The following is a 27,568-nucleotide window of genomic DNA, read 5'->3' as shown; positions in this document are numbered from 1 at the left end:
TTGCTGATTTTTTTTTGTTTGGTTTGTAAGATTTAAGAAAAATATTTTCTTCTGGGCTATTTACACTTGATAGCAATTCAAGAGATCTGTGACTATAGCTTCCTTGAGGTGAGCAGTAAAAACCTGGCCTTAAGACTCTCTTTCCCCTCAGAGGACCAAGACCCCTTCTTCACTCCCTCTGATCTCTAAAGCGCCATACCTGGGAGTCTAGTGAGAGGCTGCAGCAATCACATCCTTGTTGTTGCAGGCAAAGAGGAGCAGGCAGAAGCAAGTGGGGCTGGCAGAAGGGAGACAGACATCCCCTGCTACGGGCAGGGTGGGTGGTATAACTTCCTCTTCATCCCGGTGGTGATGACTATAGTACTCTGTTGGCTGAAGAGTCCCTCAAGATGGGTCTATGCTCCTCTACCATGCAGAAGATGCTCTATATCACATGAAATCAATATGTCACAGAGAATCAATACCAAATTCTAATCCACACATGGAACAGGGCAAGAGCCCTGAAGGTGACAGACACACTTCTTCCTCATGAAGAAGGAAACAGAGCAAGCTAGGAGGACTTCTCCGAGGTCTAGATGGAGCTGGGCCTTGAAAGCTGGCCTGGACTGAGGTAACTGAGCACCACTCAACCAGAGTGGAAACCAGTATGGAGGGTTAAGGGCCCAGTTACTTGGGTTACTTAGCAGTTCACACTTAGTAGTCCTCCCTCTCCCTCTTGCAGGCTAGCTGACCCCTCCTTAATGTTGCCTCCTTTCCATATTGAGCACGTGACTTGTGTATGTCACCTGATGGGAGAGGGTTGGGGAGCACTGTTGATAGAACAAGGAGCAGTCACATTCTCCACAACTTCAAAGCCTTGGTCCTCTTGGGCAGCAGTCTCTGTGTGCACTTATGATCCACAGCACATCCCTAGTCTGTTTCCCTGGTGACCACTGGTGCCTCAACATAACCCACTGTTGGCAACTCTGCTGATGGATGAGGGGTGGTGCTGGGGGAATGTGCTTGCTTATCGCCTGAAGCTGCTCCATCCATTTCTACTCTAGGAGATATTCATGTAGGGAACCTGCCATCCTCCAGTGTCCTGTGGAGAACCTTTCAAAGTGCTAAAGGGAAACCACAAGGTGAAGCTGGCCATGCTCACACAAGACTTGTGAGCACACTGTCCTTTGGCCACTAGCATACTAGTCCCTGTAGGGTATGTGTTCCCACCAGACTGAGAGCCAACCTTGTGTTCCCATAGTAGCCCCAGCTCCTGGAGTGAGTGGTGAGTGACACCCTCCCTATAAGATGGGGAGTAGGCAGCAGGTCATTTGGGAGCCATGCTTAAGCTTCCTACCCCCAAGATAAGACTAGGGGAGCCACTCTCTACCCTCACTGAGGCTCACCTTTAGCAGCTCATGGAAGACCTGGGTGCCATCCTTATCTTGATACTCACCCTTTTGTGTGCTTGTCTTGATTCTGGTCCCCATATGGCTGCTCTATTTCTGCTAAAGTTAGTTGTCTTAACTTTGGGAGTGGGACAGACCCTTTGGGGTACAGCCTGAGAATAGCTATGGAGGTGGAGGATGGGAGCACAGTGCTGATCATCCCTGCTTTTACCTGGCAGGAGAACCAGACCCTTCAGTGTCCTTTGAGAAGTACTCTACAAGTAGCCAGAACACACTTAGCTCTTATGACTTCTGCTCCTGGCTCTGCCCAGGAGTGGAGACCTTCAAAGTAAAAGGCCACCAGCCCTGGAGCCTGAGCCCCAACTAACGTGAGATCAAACCCCAGCCTATCCTGCTGATGCTGATATGTATTCAATGGGGAACAAGACTCAGTTTGGATGAACAGATGTGCAGGTACACTTTCATATCCTAGTTGGTGGGTTGCAGCCCCCAGGGTTGCAGAAATCCCCTGGAGTGCTGCATCACCTCCTGACCAGTGCCAGCAGTGCCAAGAAGAAGCCTTTGTCCTAGATGGAACCAAGTGTGGTTTCTAAAATAGACCTCAGTCCCTCCACTGGCCAAAGCTCAGAAAAGTTTCCATGAGTCAAACCTTCCAGAGAGCTACCTTGTACCTGGAGGTGAGGTCACAGCTCCACCACATCCAGGCCTCCTTTTTTACCGCTCTACCTCTCGGAGACTGATATTATGAGCACCTGGAGGTAGGACCCTTTAGCTTTTATTTGACGTGTATTCCAAAATCATTGTATGTAAGTAGATGCTGTGTATCAGATACATATACATATTATACATACATCTGTAAAAATATCAGCATGGAAGAATAAAAGACTAGTACAGCTAAGACACAGGAGTCTGGTGTTATAGGAGGTTAGGAGCTGCCTTGGGATGGGGGTGCCTCATAGGCAACTTGCTGTAAGATAAATGCAAAGCCAGAGGGGCATTGTGTTGGTTTGTTTGTGTGTTTGTTTGTTTTTCCTGGCACCATAATTTTGTTTCAAAAAACTGTACCTGGCCCTGTGTATTTAAGAACTATTTATTGATTCCATTTTGTCCCCACAATCAAAGCATTTACCCAGATATATGGCACTGTATTTTAAATTTTATCTTAATGACTGAGTTTTGGAAACATTGCTGAAAGTGTTCATATAGCCACAGGGCCTTCAAGGTCTTTAGTAGCTTTAGACAATTCCAGTCACAACATTTTTATTCCTTTCCAGCCATCTTTTGCAGAGAAAATTTATTTATTCAGGATTTTCTTTCTTCTTTGCGACAGAAAAGTAGAAGAGAGCACTTCAGAGGAAGGAACCAGATATACGATCTAGCACCAAAAATTAAGACTTCAGGACCCACACAAACATACCCAGAAGCGTATTTTGCTAGGCATGTCTAGGCATGTCTTAGCCCAGTCAACCTAATCTTAATTTACACTCACAATCATATTGCCCATATGCAGTTGTAAAACATTCTATTATCCATTTTGGATCTTATTACTCTTTCAGGTTTTATTATTTTCTATTCTAGAGAAACAATGTGATACTTACAAATATGAGTCTGATTTATTTCAATTATGAGGATAGTCTCTAGTTGCCTCCATTTACCTATAAAAGCCTCAAGATCATCCTTATTATAGCTGAGTAATATTCCTTGATATAAAAACACCACATCCTTTTCATACACTCTGCAGTTGTCAGGCATTTTGGTTGTTTCCAAGATTTAGCTATTGAAAATTGTGCTGCTATAAATATGGGTGCACATATATCACTGTGACACGACCTTTTAAATTTTTCTGAATTGAATAGCTGGATTTCAATAGCTAGATTGAATGCAAGTTTCAATCCTAGTTTTTTGAGGAATCTCCATACTGATTTCCACAGTGGCTGCACCAGTATACACGCCCATAAATAGTGGAAAGTGCTTCTTTTTCTCCATAGCCTCACCAACACTTGTTATCTGTGGGTTTCTTGATGGCAGCCATTCTTTCTAGAGTGAGATGAAATCCCAATGCTGTTTTAATTTGCATTTCTCAAATGACCAGTGATGGTATACATTTCTTCATATCCAAAATGCATAATAAATATTGTAATAATGAAAGATAAGGAAACAGCTCTAAAGTATATAATTGTATGTATGTTTAAATTTGTAAGATAGATAACCTTACTACTACATTTTTGTTAGTTTGTCAAACAGAATATCTTGTACTGTCATTGTTTGATTGTCTGTCTACTCTTTATGTTTTGATTTTGTAACTTGTACAACTACTTCTAAGATAACATATGATTTATCAACTAGTGATTTCTTAGTGTTATTGTTTTTTGAAATTTTGTATTATTTCTACCCTTTTTGTTTTATTTTTCTCTAAATAAAAAAAGAAATTCTAGAAAAGCTTGGAAAATGACATGATCAAATGTTTCCCATGCTTTAATTCACTCAAGGTGCATAGTGAGGAAAAAAGAATGTCTTTACAGGAAGTTCCAAATGGCAGAGCCGATGCAGGTTCTATGCTTCCCCACTTGGCATAAAATGCAATAGGGCTAGTTTTCAGGGCTGTCTCTTCTAAATCATGCTGGAACTTGTGTTGAAGGAAAGTTTTATTTCAGGGAAACAGAATAACATTTACAGCCTCTCCAAAGCCTGAAATCTAGACAGTTGACAAATAGTTATTCAGTGAAATGGAGAGGAATACAACATAGCCATGCACAAATCTCAGTACAAAACAGGATTATAAAACAAGGCAACATGGCTTTACCAAAGGTAACTAACTCACCAGTAACAACACAAAGATTCAAATGGATAAAAAGGTGGACAAGGAATTCAGGAATGATTTTTACATGACCAGTAAGGTTAAAAAGTATTTTAATAAACAGTTGAATTAATTAGGGAAGCTTTTGCAGGATATGAATCAACAATACAAAATAAAAGATAAAGATTCTGAAGAAGAGCCAAATAAAAATCTTGGAAATGAAAAGACTTACCAGTCAAATAAAAATCTGAAGCAGGGGATAGAATTTCTGGGCTCAAGAATAAAGTTGATGAATTATCACATGCAGACACTAGTAAATAAAAAATAACAAGCTACTAACAAAGCATCCAAAAAATCTGGGATATGTTCAAAAGACTATGATGAAGATAGTGTTGAAATTCACACTAACTTCACTGAATAGAAAATACATTTCAGGGCTGGAGATTCAGCTCAATAGCTAAGTACCTGCCTGGCAAGTGTGAGGTTGTGAGTTTAACCCCCAGTAAGAAAGAAAGAAAGAAAGAAAGAAAGAAAGAAAGAAAGAAAGAAAGAAAGAAAGAAAGAAAGAAAGAAAGAAAAGAAAGAAAAATATATTTCAATGAAATAATAGAAAATTCCAAAATTGTGGAGAATATGTAGCTATCCATATATAATACACATTTAGAACCATTAAGAAGCATGACCATAAAATTATTTCCCTAAGGCATATTATTGTTAAAATTCCAAGCATACGAATAAGGTAAACAATATTGAAAGGTGAGAAAAAGAAATTCCCAAGTCACATATAGGGACAGACCCGTAAGAATAACTGAAGACCTATCTGTAGAAAATCTAAAAGTTAGAAGATCACAAAATGATATATTTCAAGCTCTGAAAGAAAATATCAATTAATATAGGTTATTAAATGCAGGAAATTTACCTTTCAAATTGAAGAAAAAATAGAAAATTTCCACAAGAACTGTAAACAAAGAAATTAATGACCACTGAAACATCATTAAAGAATAAACTTAAAGGAATCCTACACACAAAAGTGGAAAATACATCAGTTATTGAGAAAGAAGAGAATCAAACACTATAACTACATAATGAAATAACTAGGATTTTCTATAATAACTCTGAATGTAAATGATCTTATTTTTCCATTTAAAAGAAGTGGACATGCAGGTTGGCTTAAAAATAAGACTCAACTCTTCTTACTTTCGAGAAACATACCTTACTAAGAAAGATACACTAAGTAAAAACAAAGTTTTATGAAAATTGATCTGAAAATAAGCAGGAGTAGCTTTACTCATATGAAACAAAGTAGGATATAAGGCAAAATTAATTACAAGAGAAAAAGGAAACCAGTTTATATTGGCAAACATAACAATGCACCCAAAAGAGATATAACAATAGAAACATATACATACTGTGTATTAATGTATCCAATTTAATAAAGCAAATAGTAGGTGCAAAAGAACTCATGGTATCTGATACAATAATACTGAGTTACTATAAAATTCAACTCTTGCCCATGGACAGGTCAATCAGACAAACAATTCTAGCAAAGAATCATGAGATGAACTATACCTTAGACTTAACAGACATTTAAGGAAAGTTTTAGTCAACAACTAGAGAAAGCAGTTTTTATAAGGACATGAGTTGTTCCCCCAGAAGACACCGTATTTGATTGTATAAAGAAACTGTTAACAAATCTAAAAAGTTAAAATTATGTCATATCATTTCATAATGGAATGGAACTGTAAATAAACAGCAAGAGAAACTATAGGAACTGCCCAAATACATGGAGATTGAGCAATCAGTTGGTCGTTGAAGAAATCAATAGAAAAATTTTAAAATGCCTGAGATTAAATGAAAATAACAATACAACCAAAAAGAATCTCTAGGATACGAATATAATTCTAAAAGGGAATTTTGTATAGCTATCAGTGCCTATATCAAACAGTCAGAAAGATATGAAATAACCTAATTATGGATCCCATTGTCTTGGAAAGAAACAACCAAAATCAAACCTAACAGAAGGAAAGAATTAGTAAAGAAATGCATAAAATTGATGTAATGGAGATAAAGTGAACAATATAAACAAAAAAGGAGACAAATTCGGTTCTTTGAAAAGATAAATGATATTGAAAACCCTTTATTCAAACTATCCAATTAAATGAGAAGACCCAAATCAATACAGTGAATTAAGAAACACAGGGATTTAAAAATAAACAGCACTGAAAATCAGAGGATCAATAGGGACAATTTTGAAAATTATATGAAAAATCTAGAAGAATGTGCAAATTTCCACATCTATACAATCTACCAAAATTAAAATAAGAAGACATAAAATACTTAAATGGGTCAATAACAAGTAAGGAAATTGAAGAAGTAATAAAAAGCATCATCAATAAAGAAGCTTAGGAGAGCCAGGGATATGGTTTAGCTGGCAAGTGCAAGGTACTGAATTCAGTACTAGGTACCAAAAAAAAAAAAAAAAAAAAAAGAAAGAAAGAAAGAAAATGAAGCTTAGGACCAGGGAAGCAAATTCAGTACTGAATTTTATCACACCTTTTAAGGACTCACCACTTCCAAACTCATCCTATAAGACCGATATCACCAAAACCAGACAAAGACAACAAAAATAATCCTGGTAATTAAATGTAGATATTAAAAAAAACCCTAAATTAACTTCTTGTAGACAGAGTTTAACAATGCATTAAAAAGATATATTCGGTTTATTTTAAGAGATTCAAGAATAGTTCAACATACATGAATCAACAAATGTTATGAATAAAATAAAGAGAATCAAGAATAAAAATCACCTGATTATCTTATTTGACACAGAAAAATCCTTCAGTAATATTCAACATCCCTTCACAGAAAAATCCCTGAACAAATTAGATCTTGAGGTAACATACCATAATATAATAAAGGTTATACCAGAAAAATCTACAGCATTCATCAAATTATGTCATAAAAATGAAAGCATTTCCTCTAAAATCAAGAATGAGACATGAACGTGCACTCTCTTCACCCTTATTCAGTATATTACTTGAAATTTCAGCCAAGTCTGAAGGCAAGAAAAAGAAATAAAATGGACACAAATATGAGAGAAAGGAGTCAAATTATCTTTAGTTGCGGATAATATGATTGTGTACTTAAAAGACCATATACACTCCACCAAAAGAATTTCCAAGCTGACAAGTTCAGGAAAGTAGTGCAATATAGAATCAACAATAGAAGATAAATTGATTTCCTTTACACCCATAATAAACATACTAAGAAAATAATCAGTAAAAAGTGTATTCATAATTGCTTCAAAAGATATCCACAAATCAATCTAACTAAAAAAGAAAAGAGGTATCTGCAATAAAAATTTAAGAATGTATATTAAAGGAATTTAAGATGACACTGGAAAGTAGAAAGACATTCCATGTCCATGAATTAGAAGAATTAATATTATTAAAGTGACCATGTCAGAAAAAATGGTCAATAGAATCAGTGTAGCTCAGAATTCTGATGACATCCTTGACAGAAAAGACAAGAATCCTAAAATTTATGTAGAAGCACAAAAGACCCAAAAATAGCCAAAGAAATCATAAAAGGAGAAAATTTGAAAGCATTGTAATATGTTATTTCAAATTATACCTCAAAGTCATACTAACAGCATGGTCCTTACACAAACACCAAAAATAGACACGTATACCAATGGAAGGGAATATAGGATACAAAAACAAATACATGCAACCACAGCCATCTGCTTCTGGACATATGTGCCAACCACATACCCTGCCTCACTAGCAAATTCTGTTGGGCAAGCTGGGCGTTCATATTTAGAAGACTGAAACTGGGTTTAAAGTTGCTAAAGAAAATAAAGAAGAACTTTTTGAAGGCACAGGCATAGGCACAGGCAAAAGCTTCCTGAGTAAGACTTCAACAACACAGAAAATAATAAGAATCCACAAATAAGAGTGCATCAAATTTCTGTATCTACACTGCAAAGGAAGCAATCAGCAGAGTGAAGAGGGATTCTACAGAATAGATGCAAATGTTGGCCAGCTATTCTCTTGACAGATGATGAATATGTAGAATGTATAAGGAACTAAAGAATGTAAGGCAAAGTGAAGGGAAAAGAAAAGGAGAAAGAAGTGAAGGAGGGAAAATACTCTGACAAATGACTAACTGAATTTTAAAAATTGTCTTTGCTAGTTTGCAAATGAAAGTAAAGTTAGCATACTTTTAGATGATACTATTTTAGCTTGAATATTCTATAATATACTTTTTATAGAGTATAGCATGTTGAATCACTATAAAATTTGTTCTAAGAAGAGTATAAACATTTGGTTAATAAAGTACTATCTTTACAAATTTAAAAAAATAAATAAAAATGACCAATTATTATATGAAAAACTATGGAACCCTTTTAGATATTAGTCAAAAACAAACAAAAAATACATTGGGATTCCATCTTCAATTAGAATGACTATCACCAAGAGTTCAAAAAATTGCTGGCAAGGATACGGGTAAAAAGAAACCCTTCTGATATGCTGATGGGAATGTAAATGAGTACAACCACTGTGGAAAGTCACTATTGTGCTCCTGAAAGAATGTAACTAAAATGTATGACTTAGGTTTAATATTCTTTGGTATATATCTGAAAGACTTAAAGTCAGCACACTGTAAGGATACTTATGTACCCATGTTTATTGCAGTACAATTCACAATAGCCAAGTTATGGAACCAGCCTAGGTTTCCATTAATGGATGAACCGGAAAACAAGTGAGATATATGACTTTCAGGAAAATGAATGGAAGTAGAGATAATCATATTAAATATTTCCCTAATATATGAATCTAAAATAAAAATGGACTGAAAGTAAAAGTGAGACTGTTAGACAAAAAGAGGGAAATAAGGCAGGGATTGGAGGACATAAGAAATTAATAGAGGAGATGGAAATGATTCAAAATATCTCAATTCCATGCGTGAAAACATCACATCTAAACCCAATATTTGTAAAATTAATCAATGCTAATAAAATATATTTCAACGCTGAGAAAGAACTAATAACCAGAATATGTTTTTAAAAGCTCAAAGATTATAACCCCCCCAAAAAACCCAAACAACTCACTCAAAATATGAACAAGTGAAATGAATAGACACTTCTGAAGAGAGGAAATACAGATGGCCAATACTTACATGCAAAATGTTCAGCACCTTTGATCATTAGAGAAATGCAAATCAAAACAATCTTGAAATTCTATCTTACTCCACTCAGAATGGTTATCATCAAGAACACAAAAACAATAGATATTGGCAAAAATGTGAGGAGCAAGGAACCCTTTGACATTGTTGGTGAGAATCAACTCTTAAAAAAATGTAAAGTAAAATAAAAATCCATTTCACCCAGATACACTCTTCTGGGTATATTCCAGAAGTGCTGAAGTCATACTCTACAGTAATACCTGTATATCTATGTATATAAAAGTTCAATTCACAATAACTAAAATATGTAAATAGTTTAGTTTCCTCCTAAACAGATAAATGAATAAACATTTTCAAAAATGTGATATATGTCATATATTATATATCTGATATATATACAGTTCCCTGTTTTACCCAACAGCTCAATATATGCTCAGCTGCAGAAGACTACAGCTGGAATATCTTGAATTCAGGATATTTTGCCAACTCAAGCAGAGATAGCTGAAATCAGTGTTGCAGGGAAGACAAGGAAGTTCCCTAGGGGACAATCAGATAAAAGTACTAATTCAGTCAAATGTTCACTATGCATTGCTAACGTAAAACAGAGCTCCGTGCTCAGCAGAAGCCTGTGCCATTGTTGTTCTTAAAGAAATCTGGGAGCTCAAGTCAGTTTGGGGTTGATTTTGGTGAAGTCCCCTGCCCCTCCACAAAGACATTCTCAGTCCCTCACATTTTCCCTTTGTCTCTCTAATCAGCGTTTGCAGGCCCAAATCAGGGATATATACAAAATGGAATTTTACTCAGCCATAAAGAATAATGGAATCTTTTCATTTGTAGGAAAATGGATGGAATTTGAAATCATATTTAAGTGAAATAAGTCAGACACCAGCCTATCACATTATCTCACTTATATGAGAAACTTAAACTATAAATAAAGAGTAAAATAAAGGAGAGACTGTAGGAAACATATGTGCCAATGAAATTTTGTAAATTTAAATAGGCAATATTGTAAATTATTGGTGTCTGAAAAATCATGTTCTGATTGATGTTTTGAAAACCTGTCAGGACAGAGCCAGCAAAAGGTCTCTGTATGCAGTCCTAAGAAGCCTTTGAAGCACTTTGGGGGGGGGGGTTGGATCTGTTTTTCTTTCCTTTTTTTTTTTTTTTGTTGTTGTTTTTCACTACACATTTTTTTGTATTAGAGATCTATCACTATAACTTTATCGAATTATATTTAGCTTTATTATTGAGTTTTCATCAGTGATATATATTGGCAACAGTGATGCTTCTCACAGTGAGTTTATGTTCATTAAGGAGTCGGATTTTTCCTTTTATTCTACATGATCCATAGGCAAGAACATGTGGCACATTGGAAGCAGAACGTTAAACCTCTCAATGAGTCTACTCTGTTAGATAAATAGAACTTTAGAAAGCTATTAGGACTTTCATAGAAAAAATCCAACTCTGATAAGCTTACACACAACACAATGAAGGTGAGGTAAAAAGAACTGCTGAAGAAGCTACCAACTGCATTGAGAAGTTCTGTGTCTGCAACCTCAGACCATAGACTATGAAGCACAAAACTCATTTATGGTCTGCATTGAAGGTATAATATGCACAGAATGATATTCAAGGAAGTTTGGATTTTTAATCTGAAATCTTTTCTCCTCTTTATCATCTCCTCTTGATTTTCTTTTATAAAATCTCACTTATTCTTCACAAGCACCTCTACAGAAGCAGATCAGAGCTTTGATAGGGAAATTACTTGGCAGCTCTAAATCTATAATTTGCTGTTGAGCTATTATAATCAGCTAAGAAGGGTAGAAATACTATAAGCAGTCAGATGGGGCTGGACCCTTGGGAAAGTTAATATAAATGATAAAAACACATTACAGCTGTGACCAGAGGCACATCTGTTGGAGATCAGACCTCAAGATGAAGATGGAATGACCAGGCCTACATGCCTCCGGAAAAGATAAGAAGTAACACCTAATCGAATGTAATCTAGATAGACACCAGTTACCTCAGTGGGTGACCAAGACCCTCAGACTCATCTCTTTCTGAAAATGTTTTTGTCCTTTCCACGTACACTTGCTTCATGACTTACTTGTCCATTGGATCAATATTACCTAAGTGGAGGTTGATCATAATTTTGTTCCAGGTTGTATCCACTTTGTGAATTTGCTCTATAAAACTTCATCCAGAAATCAAGGACTTTGGCAACTCACTAAGGCCCCCTGCTGCTTCTCAGGAGCGGTGTTCCTCAATAAATATTTCCTATTCTTGACCTCTGCTGTTCTTTGGAGTTCATTCTTCAGCTTTGGGAAACATGAACTTAATTAGCTGACATCTAGTAGTCTGGGAGTTATAATGTTTCCCCTCCATCATTTGGAGATCCTGTGCCAGCATCAGTCCTAATGGAGTCCCAGCCCAGCACCTCAAAACCACTCTTTGCAGATAGCCTCCTTCAAACTTCTGGTAACTATGTCATTGGCACAAAGTATCAACATCATATCCCCAAAAAGTAAATTATTATGCCAAAATATGTGTGTGAGAGGGAAAATCTCCACATAATCCTAGCTAAATGTAGTGTATAAAGAGGTTATATTCATAAAAGTAAAAAATAGCTCATAGAAGCAGAGAGCAGCAAGGTGGTTGTCAGGGTCTTTAATCGTGATTCTCATCTAGCTTGCTTGCAGAGATTCTGGGGAGATTAGTAAGGCACACTGCTGAATGCACCTGGAAAGGTCATGGTGGCATTACCTTGGGGGCTAAATTTGGTCCCTGGTTCATTTTCTTAGGCAATGTTCCCCTGTGCTCTGATTCTTGTTTACCATGAAGTGAGCAGCTTTGCTCCACCATGTCCCTCTGTCCTGATCTTCCTGCCTTGATGTCAGTCAAGCATGGACTAAAATCTTGGAAACTGTGCATCAGAACAATCCTCACCTTCTTTAAATTGGCAATGTCAGATATTTTGTCCCAGTCATGGAAAAGCTGATTAATACAGAACACTGGGACCAAAAGTGAGGTCATTGCTTTGACTATAAAATACCATGGTATAGATTTGGAACTGCCAAGTAATTTCCCTGTCCCTGTCTAGGCTGGTCAGCTTTGATAGAGGTGGTTGTGAAGCCTCCTGGTTATTCAATAGCTGGAGGACAAGCTGTCCCTGAGTAAAGTCAGAGAGGTGAAACTAAGTGGGCATACACACACACACACACACACACACACACACACACACACACATTTGCAGTGAACTTTCTATTGGGCACCTTCATCCAGACCAGCTCCTGGTAAGCCCAGCTGTCTTGATAACTGCTATATGCCATCAAAATGAAGCAGCAGTGGGTTTGGGTTTCTCTATTTTCTGTGCACTGTGACTGGCAATCATGAAAGTTCTCATTCACAGAAATCAGCACATTCCATCCTGAATAATCACGAGGGTAGATCCACTAATGTGACAAAACCTTCACAGGGTATGTTTGCTTGGCAGTTGTGAGAACTCATTTGTCATCAGCACCCAGCTCTGATGAGAGGTAATGGTTTTTCCCTTTAGCCTTATGAGCCCAAAATATTACCCAGTGTGGTGGAATCAATTTTTAAATTTACGTATGTTGAGTTGGAGATCTCAAGGGCCCACAGCCCCTATTTGGCTCTGGGCTGCATCTTCAGAATATTAGTCACAAAAATTGATGGCAGATCTATAATTGGCACAGCAGATTATGTCTGGGTTCTGCTATATTTATTCACCAAGTGTTCCATAAAATCACATATAATCAAAACAAGATCTTAATAAATAAATCATAGTGCACAAGATGTACCATCAATATTGAAAGGCATTTCTGAAGGCAGAAATTTACCTATTTCCCAAAATCAGGCCTTGCTTGGAACCATCTAGGGCTTCTTCTCAGTTCCTGGAATGGCTAATAATTGTACAAATACAAAGCTTGGCCAGGGTATTCTGGGATTGACATGACTTGGGAAATATTCCTTTATGTCCTTTGCTTTCTATATCCAAAATATATCCAGTTCTTACAACCTCCTTTCCCCATTTCTCATGCCTTAATTCAACTATAGAAAATCACTGCAGTAGCTTCTTCACTCAATACCCTTCAAAGTATTTCATTTGCTCTAACTTATACACTCATGATTCTGTCAAGTTGCATCTCCCCAGATCTTCCCCATCATTCGCTAGTCCAGATACCTATTTGGTGTTGAAACCTAACACACACTCTTCCTCACTTTCTCTGTATCACTCCTGCTTGCCTATGGGGACAAATAAGAGTTCTCCCTCATCCTCTGGCTCTGGATTTAGTTAAAGGAGGAGTTGGAAGAATGGTGAGGAAAGAATAGTAGGAGAGAATGAGATCAGAATATTTATTTTCCTGTTGCTTTTCTTAGGAGTCATCACAGCCTGGTTGTGTCTTACAACAAAGGTCACAGCTCTTTTTAAGGACATTTCTCATGCTGGGAAGCTGAGGCAGGAGAACTGCAATTTAGAATCACCCGAGCAACCTGGTGACTTAGTAAGACACTGTATTAAAATAAAATAAAATATAAATAAATAATAAAGGGTTGCGGTATAGTTCGGTACAAAGAACCTGTGTTTAATTCTCAATTCAAAAGGAAGGAAAGGAGAAAGGGAGAGAGAGAGAGAGAGAGAGAGAGAGAGAGAGAGAGAGAGAGAGGAAGAAGGAAGAGGAGGAGGAGGAAAAACAAGAAGAAGAAGAAGAAGAAGAAGAAGAAGAAGAAGAAGAAGAAGAAGAAGAAGAAGAAGAAGAAAGAGAGAGAGAGAGAGAGAAGAAGGAAGAGGAGGAGGAGGAAAAACAAGAAGAAGAAGAAGAAGAAGAAGAAGAAGAAGAAGAAGAAGAAGAAGAAGAAGAAGAAGAAGAAGAAGAAAAAGAAGAAGAAGAAGAAGAAGAAGAAGAAGAAGAAGAAAAAGAAGAAGAAGAAGAAGAAGAAAGAGAGAAAGAGAGAGAGAGAGAGAGAGAGAGAGAGAGAGAGAGAGAGAAAGAGAGAGACCTTAAGGCCTTCTCTCCATGACATTCTTCTCATTCTAGAAATAACTCCCAAATGCCTTTGGAACTAAATCTGTCACAACACACAGATTGCAGCAATGTTCATGGAACTGCTGAACACACTGCCCACACCCTTATTAATAGGCCCTTCATTAAATAACATATTTGTTCTAATTATATCTGACCACCCTTTTCTGGCCATCGCTACACCATTCAGGGCTTCACTTTATAAGGCAGAATTTCACTCACCATTCTTACCAATAGGTAAAATTTTCACAGTTTGCTCACTGCAACATTATTTGATATTCTTTAACATCTACTCCTCTCTAAATTAGGATAAATAATTTTAGAATCAAATTCTGTAACAATCATAACGCACTATTTTCATTCTCCATAAGTAAAATATAACCAGAAGCATAGACATAAAACCCACAAACCTGCACTAGAGAGTTTTGTTTTGTTACACAAAGCTCTATTAAATATGAGAACTCTGCCCCTGCTTTGGTGAAAAACACAAGGAAGATATTAGCAAATATTAAAAAGCATTAAAAGCATCCTCCTTTATATAATAAAGGGCAGGCAGTAAATCACAGAACATGAAAGCTACTTATTTTTCTTTTCTGTACTCTTTTGATGTATTTGTAACTGCAAAAGTCCTGTCACCTCCCACTAGTGATCTGCAGACACTTTCTGGCTAGATAAAATGCAGTTCATCAGCCATTGTATGTGCTGCTCTGAGGAACGAGTTGGAATAATAAAAGCAGTGAATCTCCTGCTCTGATGGCAGCCACCCTCTCCACCTTCTTCCACCAATCCTCTGGGCATCCTGTGTTTCAGCTGAATTAAATTAAATTCTAATCTTCTTCCTTTCTTTTACTTTCTTGTTTCCTACCTGTCCACAATCATGTTACAAACTAACCATCCTACAAGGTCACCCAGGCATCACATTCTCTATACAACTTCCTTTTCTCCTCATGTGCCTACCCTGTGCTTGCGAATCAGTTGTTCATCCCACTGCCGTGCAGCGTAGGTCCTTTCACCGTGCTCTGGAATTTCTCTTCGCTCCCTATTTCCTTCCTTCTTTCTTTCTTTCTTTCTTTCTTTCTTTCTTTCTTTCTTTCTTTCTTTCTTTCTTTCTTTCTTTTTTACCGGTACCAGGGATCGAACTCATGACCATGCGCTTGCAAGAAAGGCACTTATGCCGCTGAGATAATCCCCAGCCCCTTGCTATCTCTTTCTTACCAACCCATGATCCCTTAGATAGTTGTAAAAAGAATAAGGATAGTTGAAAACTGAATAAGTTGAAACACTAACTAGCAAATAAATTCTGGCTTACTTGACAGATGAAATTAACAATTTAGATCTTTGCCAGAGTTTTCCAGCACAATCAACTTCTGAGGCCTATTTCTGCCCATCACAACTTGTACAGTGCTCCAGTTTATATTACGGCAGGGGAAACCCAGGCCAAGAAACCTCAGAATAAAGCTAAAAGAAGGAACTACCAATGCTGAGATTCATTCATATGGAAACGACTTTCCATGTAAATGCAATTATTCCACTTTTCCATCAGCTTTGGGCCTCAGAACTGCTGCTGACTCATGTAAAACTTACCACTCACAAATCTGCTGTGCGATCGCAGTATAACTGCAGACTCTGGATATTTGCCTGGGCTCGGCCCCTTAATAATTATATAATCCTTAAAAACTTCCTTAAAAAATCTCTGGATCTCATTTTTTTTATTAAAAAGTGGGCTTAATAAGAAATACCTATGTGTTTAGAGCGGTGTCTGGCACATCATATGCACTTTTATTAGCTATTATCAGTTGAACAAGGAGGAGGAATAGAAAGAAAAGACCCAACAAATATTTGTGTCTCCAGAGCATCCCTTGGTCACTTTATTACCCAGAAGACTTCTGACATGTCCTGGTTTATCTCCTAAAAATCAGAGAACTCCTGAAGACCTTAGGTGTTACAAATATGTGGTGATTAGATAACACAGAAATTCACCTGTGAATGTTAGCCTCCTTTATCATACAGCAAAGCAAGAGAAGGTAAAAAATAGCTTTGAGAGCACACAATCCAAGACCAGTACAACTTTGTGTAAAGATGTAAATGAGTAGTTTCTGTGATTGCTCATCCCAAAGACCAGCAATGCATTCATCTCACCTCTGTAGAAAGGCTTATTCCTCAGAATCAAAAGATTTCATATCTGACACCACTTGGGTGAATTAAAGTGTTCAGTGAGCATCCTTATATGATAATCTGGTGAACTAAGAATTCTTTTGACTGTATGTCCCCCATTCTTCTCAATTTCAGTCCAGAATTTGCACATTACTAAGCCTATTGCATCTGATTAGATCTTTGTGTAGGTGTGTATGTGTTGCTATGAAAAAATACACAGGTACTGATTAATGTTGAAGAAAAGGTAACAAAGGTGTGTTTTAAGTTATCCTGTTAACAAGGAAAAAAAATTATAATCGTGGAATAAATTCAAGAATACAGTCTACAAAATCTCAATAGCATTTATCACTAATAGTTATCTACAAATGAGTATCTACATTTGGAAGCAATTGGTGAGGTGAAGAAGGGGAACAGATAGAAGGATTTTCAGTTTATACAAGTATGTAACACCGCTCTGCTTTAAGCAGAAAAGTTAGGACTCTCTCTAAAGCTTTACTTATAAGGTCCACAACATCTTTTATTTGTTTCTTTCCAGTGTGTGCTGCGTAACCAAATGAAGTCACTAATTTTATGTAAGCTGAAGTTGCATCGTAAAGAGGCTCCCCTGTTAAAGTGTCTTTTGGTGAAAAAATGGTACCCAATAACAATGTGGAATGTAGTGAAGAATCTTAAGAAAAGGAACAAGATTGGAAACTTTACCACATTCCACTAAAGGGAGGAGGCCGAACTCTAATGGATCAGATGTTAACATGGAGAGCATTGACAAGAGTGAAACAGTTGAGGGACTGGAGGTTTAGCTCAGTGGCATAAGCACCTGCCTTGCAAGCAGGTGGTTGTGAGTTCGATCCCCGGTACCGATAAAAATGAAAAAGACAAAAAAAAAAAAAAAAGAAAGAAAAAAAAGAAAAAGACCAAGAGTGAAACAGTTGAGAGGCCTCTAGAGGACATTTGTATCAGTCAGTTCTTTTGAAGTGGTCACAATATCCCATGAGAAGCCCACTCTGTGCTGTGAGATACATCATATCAAAAATGTACACATCAAAAAATAGGCTTCCTTTATAAAGCTTCCTTTTTGCTGGATGCATCTTCAATCCACTATGAGGGGGGCTGTCCTTGTCTCCAGACTAACAGCAGGGGAAAGTAACATATCACCACATAGAGCAGCCCTCAGAGGAAAGAGCACACTCAAATTAGGACAATTTGAAGATTTATGTGGCAAACATAAAGAAGGGTGACAAATAATCAAAGGCAGTGTAGGAACATAAGCTAGTGGACCAGAAGTGGTCCTTACCTTGAAACCTGAAGAGGAAATGTTATAGCTTAAATCTAAAGTGTTTCCAAAATTCTCACTTTGGTGGAAGATGCTTGGATCACACAGGTCCTACACTTACACACTAATGAGTGCAATTGAACGGACTATTAGAGCTGGCACCTGGTTGGAGGTGGGGCCCTGAAAGTGTATCTTAAAAGCCTGTATTCTTGTATTCAACCACTGGTTTCCCTCTCTGCTTTCTGACTGCCATGGCACATTTTCCTTTACGTGCCTCTCTGCCATCCTATTTCTGCTTTGGAGCCAGTCATCCTTGGAGTGAAACCATGAGCAAAAATAAACCTCTCCTATTTTAAATTGTAAGTGTGCAGTGTTTTGTCCCAGTAATGGGAAAGTGACCAAGGCAGAAAAGCTGAGATGGTTACAGGTAGAGCCAGTCTAAAAAGATAACTGGGCAAGGAAGCTCATTTTTCCAACTGCTGCAGTTTTTGCCAGTCTTTTCTATACTGAATCCAGCCAAAAGCCAGACATAAGACAAAGGACTGTACATGTACTCTGCAAAACATTCTCCTGGGGCAGCAATAGGATAGAGTATGAATGGGGGGTATGAATGGAAGATAGCACAGAATAGTTCCTGATGGGAGGATGGTAACTTAAGGGTAAGACACAGAATTGAGAGGAGCTAGGTGAGGCTAAAAATGTCTTCTGTGTGTATCAAGTAGGGGTGGTAGGGGAGGATATGTGCAGCAAGAGAAAACTAGCAGTCCTTCTGGATGTGGAGCATCTGTGTTACAGAGAAAATTCACATAGGTTCCATTTTCAATAGATTGAGGCTCCTTGATATGTAAAGAAGGTTTAAATGGAGAAATAGCTTCTTATTCCATTAATCCATGCATTCCTGGATGTCTGAAGGTAGAGCTTTTGTCTTTCATTAGTTGTGTGCAGTCAGAAGCAGAGAATAGGAATTCACCTTGTACCTTGGATCTGTGACTGTCTACGGTACCCTTTTCCTGGATCTCCTCTCCAAAACTGTCTTGCCTATCTCTTTCCTCTAATCTTTCGCTGTTTTCTTGTTCTCCTACCAATTTTCTTTGGTTTCATTCTTTCAAACCCTCGGTTTCTTATGATAACTGAATTTCTAAGGCAAACATCTTTTTGTACCTCTCCACTTGTATTTTGACATCATTCGGAGAGCAATTATAGAGCTGCTAGTACATTTCAAAGGCAAGTTACACATTGTAGTAGTTCCTGTTTGCCCATACAGAATGAGTCCATCCACGTCAGCAGAACACTGGAGGGCCTTCTCTCGCTCGCTGAAGATTTTTCTGGTCTCCCTCCGCACTGGCCTCACCTTGGCACGTGAGACTCATCCAAATGACACATGTGTCCTCCAACTCACGCTGTGCTTCCAGCTCTCCATATTTTTGACCAGGCAAATCCTTCTGTAGGATTTTTCTCCCGGATTCTCCCTCCAGCAGCCTCTACTGCGATATAGCTCATCCTTTACACGTAGCCCAAATGCTATTTCCTTTCTGAAGACTTCGCTTATGTCCTTGGGATTTCCTTAGCCTTTTGTACAGATCATTCCCCTCTGCACATTTGCAATACCCTCTGTTCTACCATCTCCCAAGATTTTAAAGAGGTACATGAAAATAAGGTGATGTCTTTAGTCTTTCTTCTTCCCACAGACTCTTCCAATGTGCAGATCCCACTTCTGTTCATGCTGCACCATGCATTTTGAATTGGAAGTCTATATGTAGCCCAGACAGCTGAAATCTGCAGCCCATGGGTCAAACCAAGATGAATCACCCTTTTTTTAATATACAAAGTTTTATCGAAGTACAGCCAAAACATTCATTTATATATTGCCCAGACTACTTTTGGTACTTTTTTTTAGTAGTATAGCAGACACCATAAAAAGGTTGCTAGATAGCCCAGTGTAAGAAATATTTGCCAACCTCTGATGTAGCACGATATAAATGCACATAATTTGACAATACATAATTTTATAATTATAATTTTGAGTGATAAGCAAGCCGTAACAATGATGATATTATAGAAAAATTATGTTCATGTAAAAGCACACACAAAACATGTTTACACAAACATATATAATACAAATTATATTACATTACAAATCAGCCAAAAATATACAATTAAATATGAAAATTATTTCTTCTGAAAAGAAAAGAAATGTGAATCCAAACTGGTCACAAAAAATTTTAGTTTTATTTTTGTCTTTTTAAAAAGACTGAACACAAATATGAAAGAAATACTAATAACTACTCATTTTGATAATAGAAATAAAGGCACTTACTATGTTATTGTTGTACTTTTGTATTTTTAGAATTTTCAACATAAAAGCAAGCCTTTACTCAGATTTCACCTTTTTGCATCCTTTTTCTACTTTTTAACTTCTGTATCAAAATAAGACTCCACCTCATTGTTTTGTTTTGTTCAGAACTGGGGTCTTAAACCAGGCCCGCACCCATTCCAGGTGCTATGACTTCAATCTGGAATGTCCCCTCAAAAATTCATGTGCTCATAGCTGGGAGTCTGGGAAGGTGACTGAATCCTGGGAGGCACTATAGCTTACTCACTGTTAGGAGGCGCGGTCTGGTCAGAAAAGGCAATGAGTTTCATTCTTCCCTGGCCCATCTTTACCTCTATCCCTCCCACACATATTGAAATGTGTATGATTAAAGCAATCATCAGCATTGTGTCCTGTGTGTTTGTCTTCCTCACTGGAATGTGAGCTCCCTGAAGACAAATACAATTTTGTATTCGTGCCGAAGTGTATATCTAAATATGTTTGAGATTAATTGTATCTCAATTGATCTGCCTTGTGGTGATAATAAAGTTTTACTTTAATTGTAATCAGTTTTTAGATCTTCCTAATAAGTCAAGAGTTCCTTGAGGACAGGGATTGTGCCTTACCAGTTTCAAAAACCCTGTACCTGGCACCCAGCTATCCAAATCTTGGCTTAAAATAGCCACCCCAGTAGAGTAAGCATGAACAACACACCCGTATGTCCTTTACATAACTCACCCAAGTGAGAACAAACAACAGTGAAAATGATTAATGAACTGCAAAGCAAAGAACTTAGAGAAAAGGTTAGAGGAGATCAAAGTGAAAATTTAAAGGCGACAGTAGAAAACTCTGCCATATTCTTTTTATTTTTTTCTATTTTGCCCCCACTGTTTCTGGCTCCTTTACCAGTTATTAGCAAAGGGGATGTTTTTGAAGTATGATCATCATATTAACATCCCAGACCTGCTGAGTCAGAAGCTGGGTTCAGATCTTCACAAACCCTCCAGCTGACTCCATATACCCTCAAAGTCTGAGAACAACTGCTACATAGTCCTGAACCTTGCTGCTCTGTTCATTAGTGTTTTCTCTTACTTTGAGAAAATTCATGATCTCTCAACAACATTGTTGATCTAACAACAACTCACATCTCTAAATTTAGGTCTGTAGCACAAGACTCGTGCTAACCACTTCCAGGCTTCTTCAGGTTGTTGACAGAGTTCAGCTCCTTATGATAAGACTGAGGCTCTTGTTTTCTGGGCATGGTGTTTTTCAATCAGGGACAGCTGCTCTAAAAAGCCATCCATACTTCCTGCCAGCTGTCACCCTCTATCTTCAAATCCAGCAACAAAGAATCTCCCATCTCCCTCATATCAGATTTCTCCCATGTTTCTCACTATATGTCTGGAAAGAACCTTATTCCTTTGAAGAATTTACTTGGTTAGGTAAGGTTCACTCAGAGTAATCATTATATTTTAAGAGCAATTGATTTGGACTCTTAATTAAATTTGTAAAACCTTTCACTCCAATACATATATTCTTATTTGGATGAAGAATGTGGAGAAGATATGTATGTGAAAAAGGGTGGGGATCTTGGTAGTCAACAGAAAATTCTGCTGCACACATAATCTCCTGTTATTTGATCCACGTTTGTCTCTTCCATTAGCCTTCTAACTTTACCTCTTACTGAGTTATTTTTCACCCACACTGGGCCTGACATTCCCATATGTGTATCTCTGTACGCACTACCATTTCTGTCTGAAATGCCCTTACCTGTCATTTTTGCATGAGACCCCTCAGGTTATTCTGTTGGAGGTAATCCCCTCTACTCTGTGTCGAGGTAGCACTTTTGATATTGTGAACAAAACAACTTGTTCAAGTTAGAGTCATTGTTGGCAAACCAGCAGGTCTGTGTTAGCCTGGGAGTAAGTAAAATGCAGGAAGAAACCTAACTGCTCAGTTTCAGAACATCTGGGCCTTAACAGAGGACAGGTTAGATTTTTCTATAATTGTAAGAAGAAAGTTGAACCCAGAAATGACCAAACAATGGAGGGGGAGTGAGATTGCAGGTGAAGTTGAGCAGAGGAAAACTCCAAAGGAGAAATGATCATAAGAGAGGGGCCTACTTGGGTCAACCAAGGACGTCCCTTGCTTGTCTGCTGATGACCTTTTCCTGATCACAAATAATCAGTGAAGCCGGGGACACTGGAAGTCTCTTTACTCATCTTGGGCCACTGAAACCACTACAACACAAAGCCTAGGGTAGAGGCACTCATATGTCGATAACAATCTAGTCACATTGATCACATCCATTACTTATTTTAAAAGTATAGATTTGAATTCTTAACTTTTCATGCACATTAAAATCTGAACATTTAAGCTGGGATATGCCTTCGGTGAAATTCATGTAATAAGAAAGAGCTATACTAAAAGAAGGAAGGAAATAGCCTATGGCACAGAAGTTATCCAAAAAGTGCAAGGGATATCTTACATGTTTGAATTCAAAGTAAGATGATGAGTGAATTCAGGGTAAGCAGCACAGGGCCTTTCCTCTGAGACTCTGTCTGGTGGCCCTGAGTATAACACCATCAAGAAATAAAGACCCCTCATTACATATGTGAGAATCTGAACATGGAAAGAGGGGAAGCTCACAGAGCAAGAGTCCTGTGGTGGCAGGGTCAGCTGGCAGACGAGTGCATGCTCATCATACATTGATATGTGCATCATCTCAAAGCATCATCTAAGTTGCCTATTCCACAGGCATTCATTTTTCTGTCTCTTATTCACTGTGTGGTTGCAAAGGGAGTACATTGTGAACTGCCAGAGAAGTTGTAAGGGGAAGACAGGGCTTGCAGGGAAGAAGCCTTTGATGGGCAACAGGGAGAGCTGAGACCCTTTCTTAGCTGACACACTGCAGGGAGGTAACTAATAAAGTGATGAAAGAACAGTGAAAAAAATATATTGTGTTGTTCTAAAATAGTTTTATTTTCTGTAGGGAGGAGTTCCTATATTTTTAAATTTTAATTGGAAAAAAAGAAAGTAAAAGGGTAGAGGGAGGAAGAGATGGAAAGATGGAAAAAATGAGGAAGGGAGAATAAGAGGGTAAAAGACAGACAGACAAAGACAAGACTAATAGAAAAGGTAAGGAAACAGTGAAATCTCTACTTTTGTCTGTCATTGTATCATGTTTAGCATGGTACTAGTAATAATTCATGTATAGATAGACCTTGCACACTTGCTTTGCAGATGAAGAGGCTATAGCTTTCTCTTAGCCTCTCCACCATGTAGCAAAGGTTTTCCCAGAGTGCTTTCTGTCCAGTCCGATCATCTGCAAGCCACAGAAGAATTCATTACTCTGGGAAAATTGCTTACCATCATCTAATGTGCCCTGTTGGCATCCATGGGGACCTGAACCCCAAATGCTGCTTAAAGCTGATCATGAAATATTTAGAACTGGAGATATTACTTTAAAAATGCTTCAGGATGTAGAACTTTACCTAGAAAAAGGAGCTGCATTCCTGCTCATTAGGGTAGTGATTTAATAGGGATTCCATTACAGGATATTTATGCTGTAATAATCAGTTACTACCAGTAAATTAAAATATAAATTAGGCCTTCAAGGGGTAGGGAGAAGAGAAAGCTTCAAATCAATTGGTTTGGGGCACTTATAAACACATATTTTACAGTGATAGTGCTTAAATCTCAAAAATACAGGCTCTGGCTACAGGACTTGACAAGTAGCATTGATCGTTTTGTGAAGGCTACTGGTAGGACTGGTGTGATTTCTGTTCCTGTTTGCTTTTTGAAAAAAGAAAAACATACAAGGACAATAGCAATAACTGAAATTACTAACTGATTTTGTGTACAAGACAAAGCACTAAATCATTTGCATGGATTAACTTGCTCAGTTGTCAAAACAGATCTATGAGATCTATTAGATTCAGAACCCGAGGCAAACACCAAAAATTGCTTCCTTCAGTCCAGGTTTCATAACATAGCAGCCCAGAGGCAACTTGGGACCAAGGCTCCACTCATACAATAACAACTGTGTGTGCATCCGTGTGCACGCATGTGTATTTCCATGCCTATCACATGTCCATGTCTTTGACAAGAAAGGTTCAGTTTGCTGCAGATGTCACCATTCCCTAATGTCTTTTATCTTGTCTACATCACATATCTATTCTACCTCTTTACCCCCTCAAGACAGGTAAGTTATTGAATAGTCTGCAACTTGGACAATATGGGTGGCATGTGGGATGAAGTTATGTCTTAGTGTCATACCAGTATTAAGAAAATCAGCTCTGTAACAGTAAGAGGCCCATCTATCTCTTTTGCCTCAGGTCTCCTTAAAGTTTTGCATTTGGGAGACATCTCAAGTTGGATTTTCCAGGAGTGGATGCTGGGAAAGAGATAGAAGTGAAAAAATTTTTACTGGAAACTTAAAAACTGAAAGAAAAGGGATGAAATAGATTCGACACACTTAATACCACCTTCTGACCACACTTCCAACAGCTAGGCAGCAACGCGTTCCTGGAAGAGACATCTGGTAGCCCATGCTGACCAAAAGAGAACACTTCCAACTCCAACTTTAGCTGCTTATGTCAAATCTTCTCTCTCTGGTGCCACTTATCAACTAAAAAAATCTGACTCACCCCTGAGTTTTGTGGACAGGGCAGAATCAGAAACAAGACAAGCTGGAAGATAGGAAGAGAACCACTGTTATGGTTTGTATCTAAATTTCCCCTCAAAACTTAATGCAGCCATGGTAAGGGGAGGCTTTTCAGAGGTGGCTAAATCTAGCTTGTGATTGATTCATGGCCCAATACTGGGATTAAGGGTATGAGTGCCACACCTGCCTAAGGGTGGGTAACCTGTATAGAACATAAGGGACAGAATGAGGCTTGTCCCCTGTCTCTCTCTTCCTTGTTTCTTTGCTACAGTCTCCTACCATGAACATTTCTCTTCTGCCAACCCATCCTGCTTTAGAGCCAGTTGATTATGGACTGAAACTTCTACACACTGTAAGACAAATGAATTTTTCCTTCCTTAACTTGTGGGCATTGAGTATTTTGTCTCAGCAGTGAGAGAAAAGTAACAAAGACAAGCACCATATCTGAGTGAGAAGACGGAGCTCCATTGTTGACCTCGCTCTGGGGTATCTTGCTACCCTTGTTTTACCCTTGTCTAAGTGTATTATTTCCCAAAGGTTCCATCCCCAAAGAGTGTCACCAGTTTGGGCATTAGGTCTTCAATCTATGAGTTTGAAGGAGTGGGGGTCAAAAGTCAGTGCACAGCAATCCATACTATGAAGAATGTCACAGAGATAAAAGCTCTCTCAAGTATCAACAGACACAGGTGACACTGATCTTCTGTTTCTCACCCCCTGACCTGACTCAATTTGTTTCCTTAACATCTTATAGAATAAGTATTTTGGCTTAATCTCCTAAACCAAAATGTACTCCATATTATTTTCATGTGAAATGAGTAAACCCAAGATCAATAAGTATTTATTTTTACTACTAGGATATAAATGTCAAGGATGCATCACATCCTCTTTCTTCCTGAGTTCTCACTCAGGCTATTCAGGACAATATGAGCAAGCAAGGGAGTCCTCACCAGAACCTGACTAGGCAGACACTAGGATCTTGGACTTCAAGCCTGCAAACCTGTGAGACCATTTATTTCTGTTGTTTAGGGATGAAGGAGGAGGAGCAGTGAGAGCAGGAAGAGGCACTTAGCCACAGCCTTACTCACATACCTGTTTTCTGTTCCAGAACCCTAATGTTGACAATAGGGCCCTACTTCTTCTTATAGTAGGTTAAATGCATAGACACTTTGCAGTATGTAGATAAGAGATGCCCTTGCTCAGTACCCAGCACGGTATGATAATACAGGGTAAAACCTGCAGTTCAACACCTCTATCTCTGTGTCAGTGTACAATGAGGATGTCATTCTCCACCATCTGCATAAGGCATTCTGGAAAACGTTGAGATCCTCTTATGATGAAACCAGGGACTGCGCACTGTGCCTCAATAGACCAGCCATTTTTTTGTACATCACATTTGGGAGGTGCTCATGAGTGTTGCTTCCTGGGCTCTGCTCTGCACTGCTTGCCCTCAACCCCACACTGAGGCTCTCAGAAGTTGCTCCAGTGAAGCTTCAGAACAGCCAATCCTTTGTCACTATACTCTTCTCTTTCCATCAACCACCAGCCAATTCTCCTCATATCATACTCAGGCCCATCTATTTTTCTAACCCTTCCTACCTTCCTCTTATGAATAATCCCTCCCTGATGGCCTGGAACATAAAGGGAAGCTTGGTGCATGAATGTTAATGTCTCAGTTGTGACAGATGCACTCTGCTAGTGTAAGAGGTCAACACTGTGGGAAGATGGAAAGTTTCTCTAGTGCCTTGGCAATTCTGCTGTAAATCTAAAATTATTATAAAATTGGACAACTATTTTTTTAAAAATCAGATCTCTCTTTATCCCATATGTAACGGAAGATCCAAACAGTATGATAAACTCTGAAGAGTAATATATACTCCCGGGTTTGTGCTTCTCTGAGGAAAACAGATCCAAGACACTGAGGCAGTATTAGTAATAGAAACAATCAGTTTTATCATGAGAATTTCCCTCAGCTGTACACCTGCCATCTGTATGACCTTGGAAAGAGTGTCCCACTCATAACAACTATCAAATATAATGACACCTGTTTCCCAGCTGACCATGGAGCTTATATGAAATGATGTATGTCAAGTGTTTGGAAGCCCTTTCCTAAGTCACTAGGAAGTATTATTCCTAAGAAGCCTGAGCTTCTTTTTTGATGTGACGGCTGTGCCCATGGAACACACTTAAACACCCTGAGTGTCTCAGTCAATAGAGGATATTAGCAAATGCTTAGCCAAGGGTTCTGGCTGCATTTACTCCCACATTCACCACCACAGAAAGCAAATAGCAGAATAAATTGCCCATCTGCTACCATCAATCACAAATACAATCTTTGCCCACTGTAACGCAAGACAAATACAGTAGTGACAAAATCCATAGCCTGGGAGATGATGGAGTGCTGGTCAATACTTTTCTCTCTACACAGTTCCAGTCCATGGTGTATTATTTAAATGCACAGTAAGTGACTAAAGCAATCAACGTACTACCTACCCTTGCTGTTATTAGGAAAATTGGTTACTTTGAGCCTTGAGCCTAGAGGTCTCTGAATTAAGCCCTTCGGGGTGGACAATTCTAGGATAGAGGGCCAACAGAGGAAGAAGACTAAGAATCTTGTTCATGAACAAAAATCCTTGTGTTTTTACAAGTCCAGAGTTAGAAAGTGCTTTGTCCTTAATGAGTGGAAGGAGTCGCTAGAAAGGAAAGGCAAGAATAAATAACAGTAACTATTCTGAATTTTTCTAAGAACATGC

General features: G+C 38.2%; 1 long non-coding RNA gene across 4 annotated transcripts in view; it reads left to right on the top strand.

Moving 5' to 3' along the window:
* The first annotated feature begins 1,941 nt into the window (after positions 1-1,941).
* The window catches only part of LOC106026943 (uncharacterized), a 34,810-nt gene continuing 9,183 nt past the window's right edge, over positions 1,942-27,568 (top strand). For all 4 annotated transcript variants that reach the window (XR_010048528.1, XR_001200540.2, XR_001200541.2 and 1 more), the window contains exon 1: positions 1,942-2,146. This is a non-coding gene — a long non-coding RNA (uncharacterized LOC106026943). The remainder of the gene's footprint in view (positions 2,147-27,568) is intronic.

Source organism: Cavia porcellus, unplaced genomic scaffold, assembly GCF_034190915.1.
Source record: "Cavia porcellus strain 051 isolate PalLab524CR breed Dunkin Hartley unplaced genomic scaffold, mCavPor4.1 scaffold_7, whole genome shotgun sequence".
Classification (NCBI taxonomy): Eukaryota; Metazoa; Chordata; class Mammalia; order Rodentia; family Caviidae; genus Cavia; species Cavia porcellus.
Note: the sequence above shows the minus strand (reverse complement) of the source record. Positions and strands in the feature narration are given on the sequence as shown.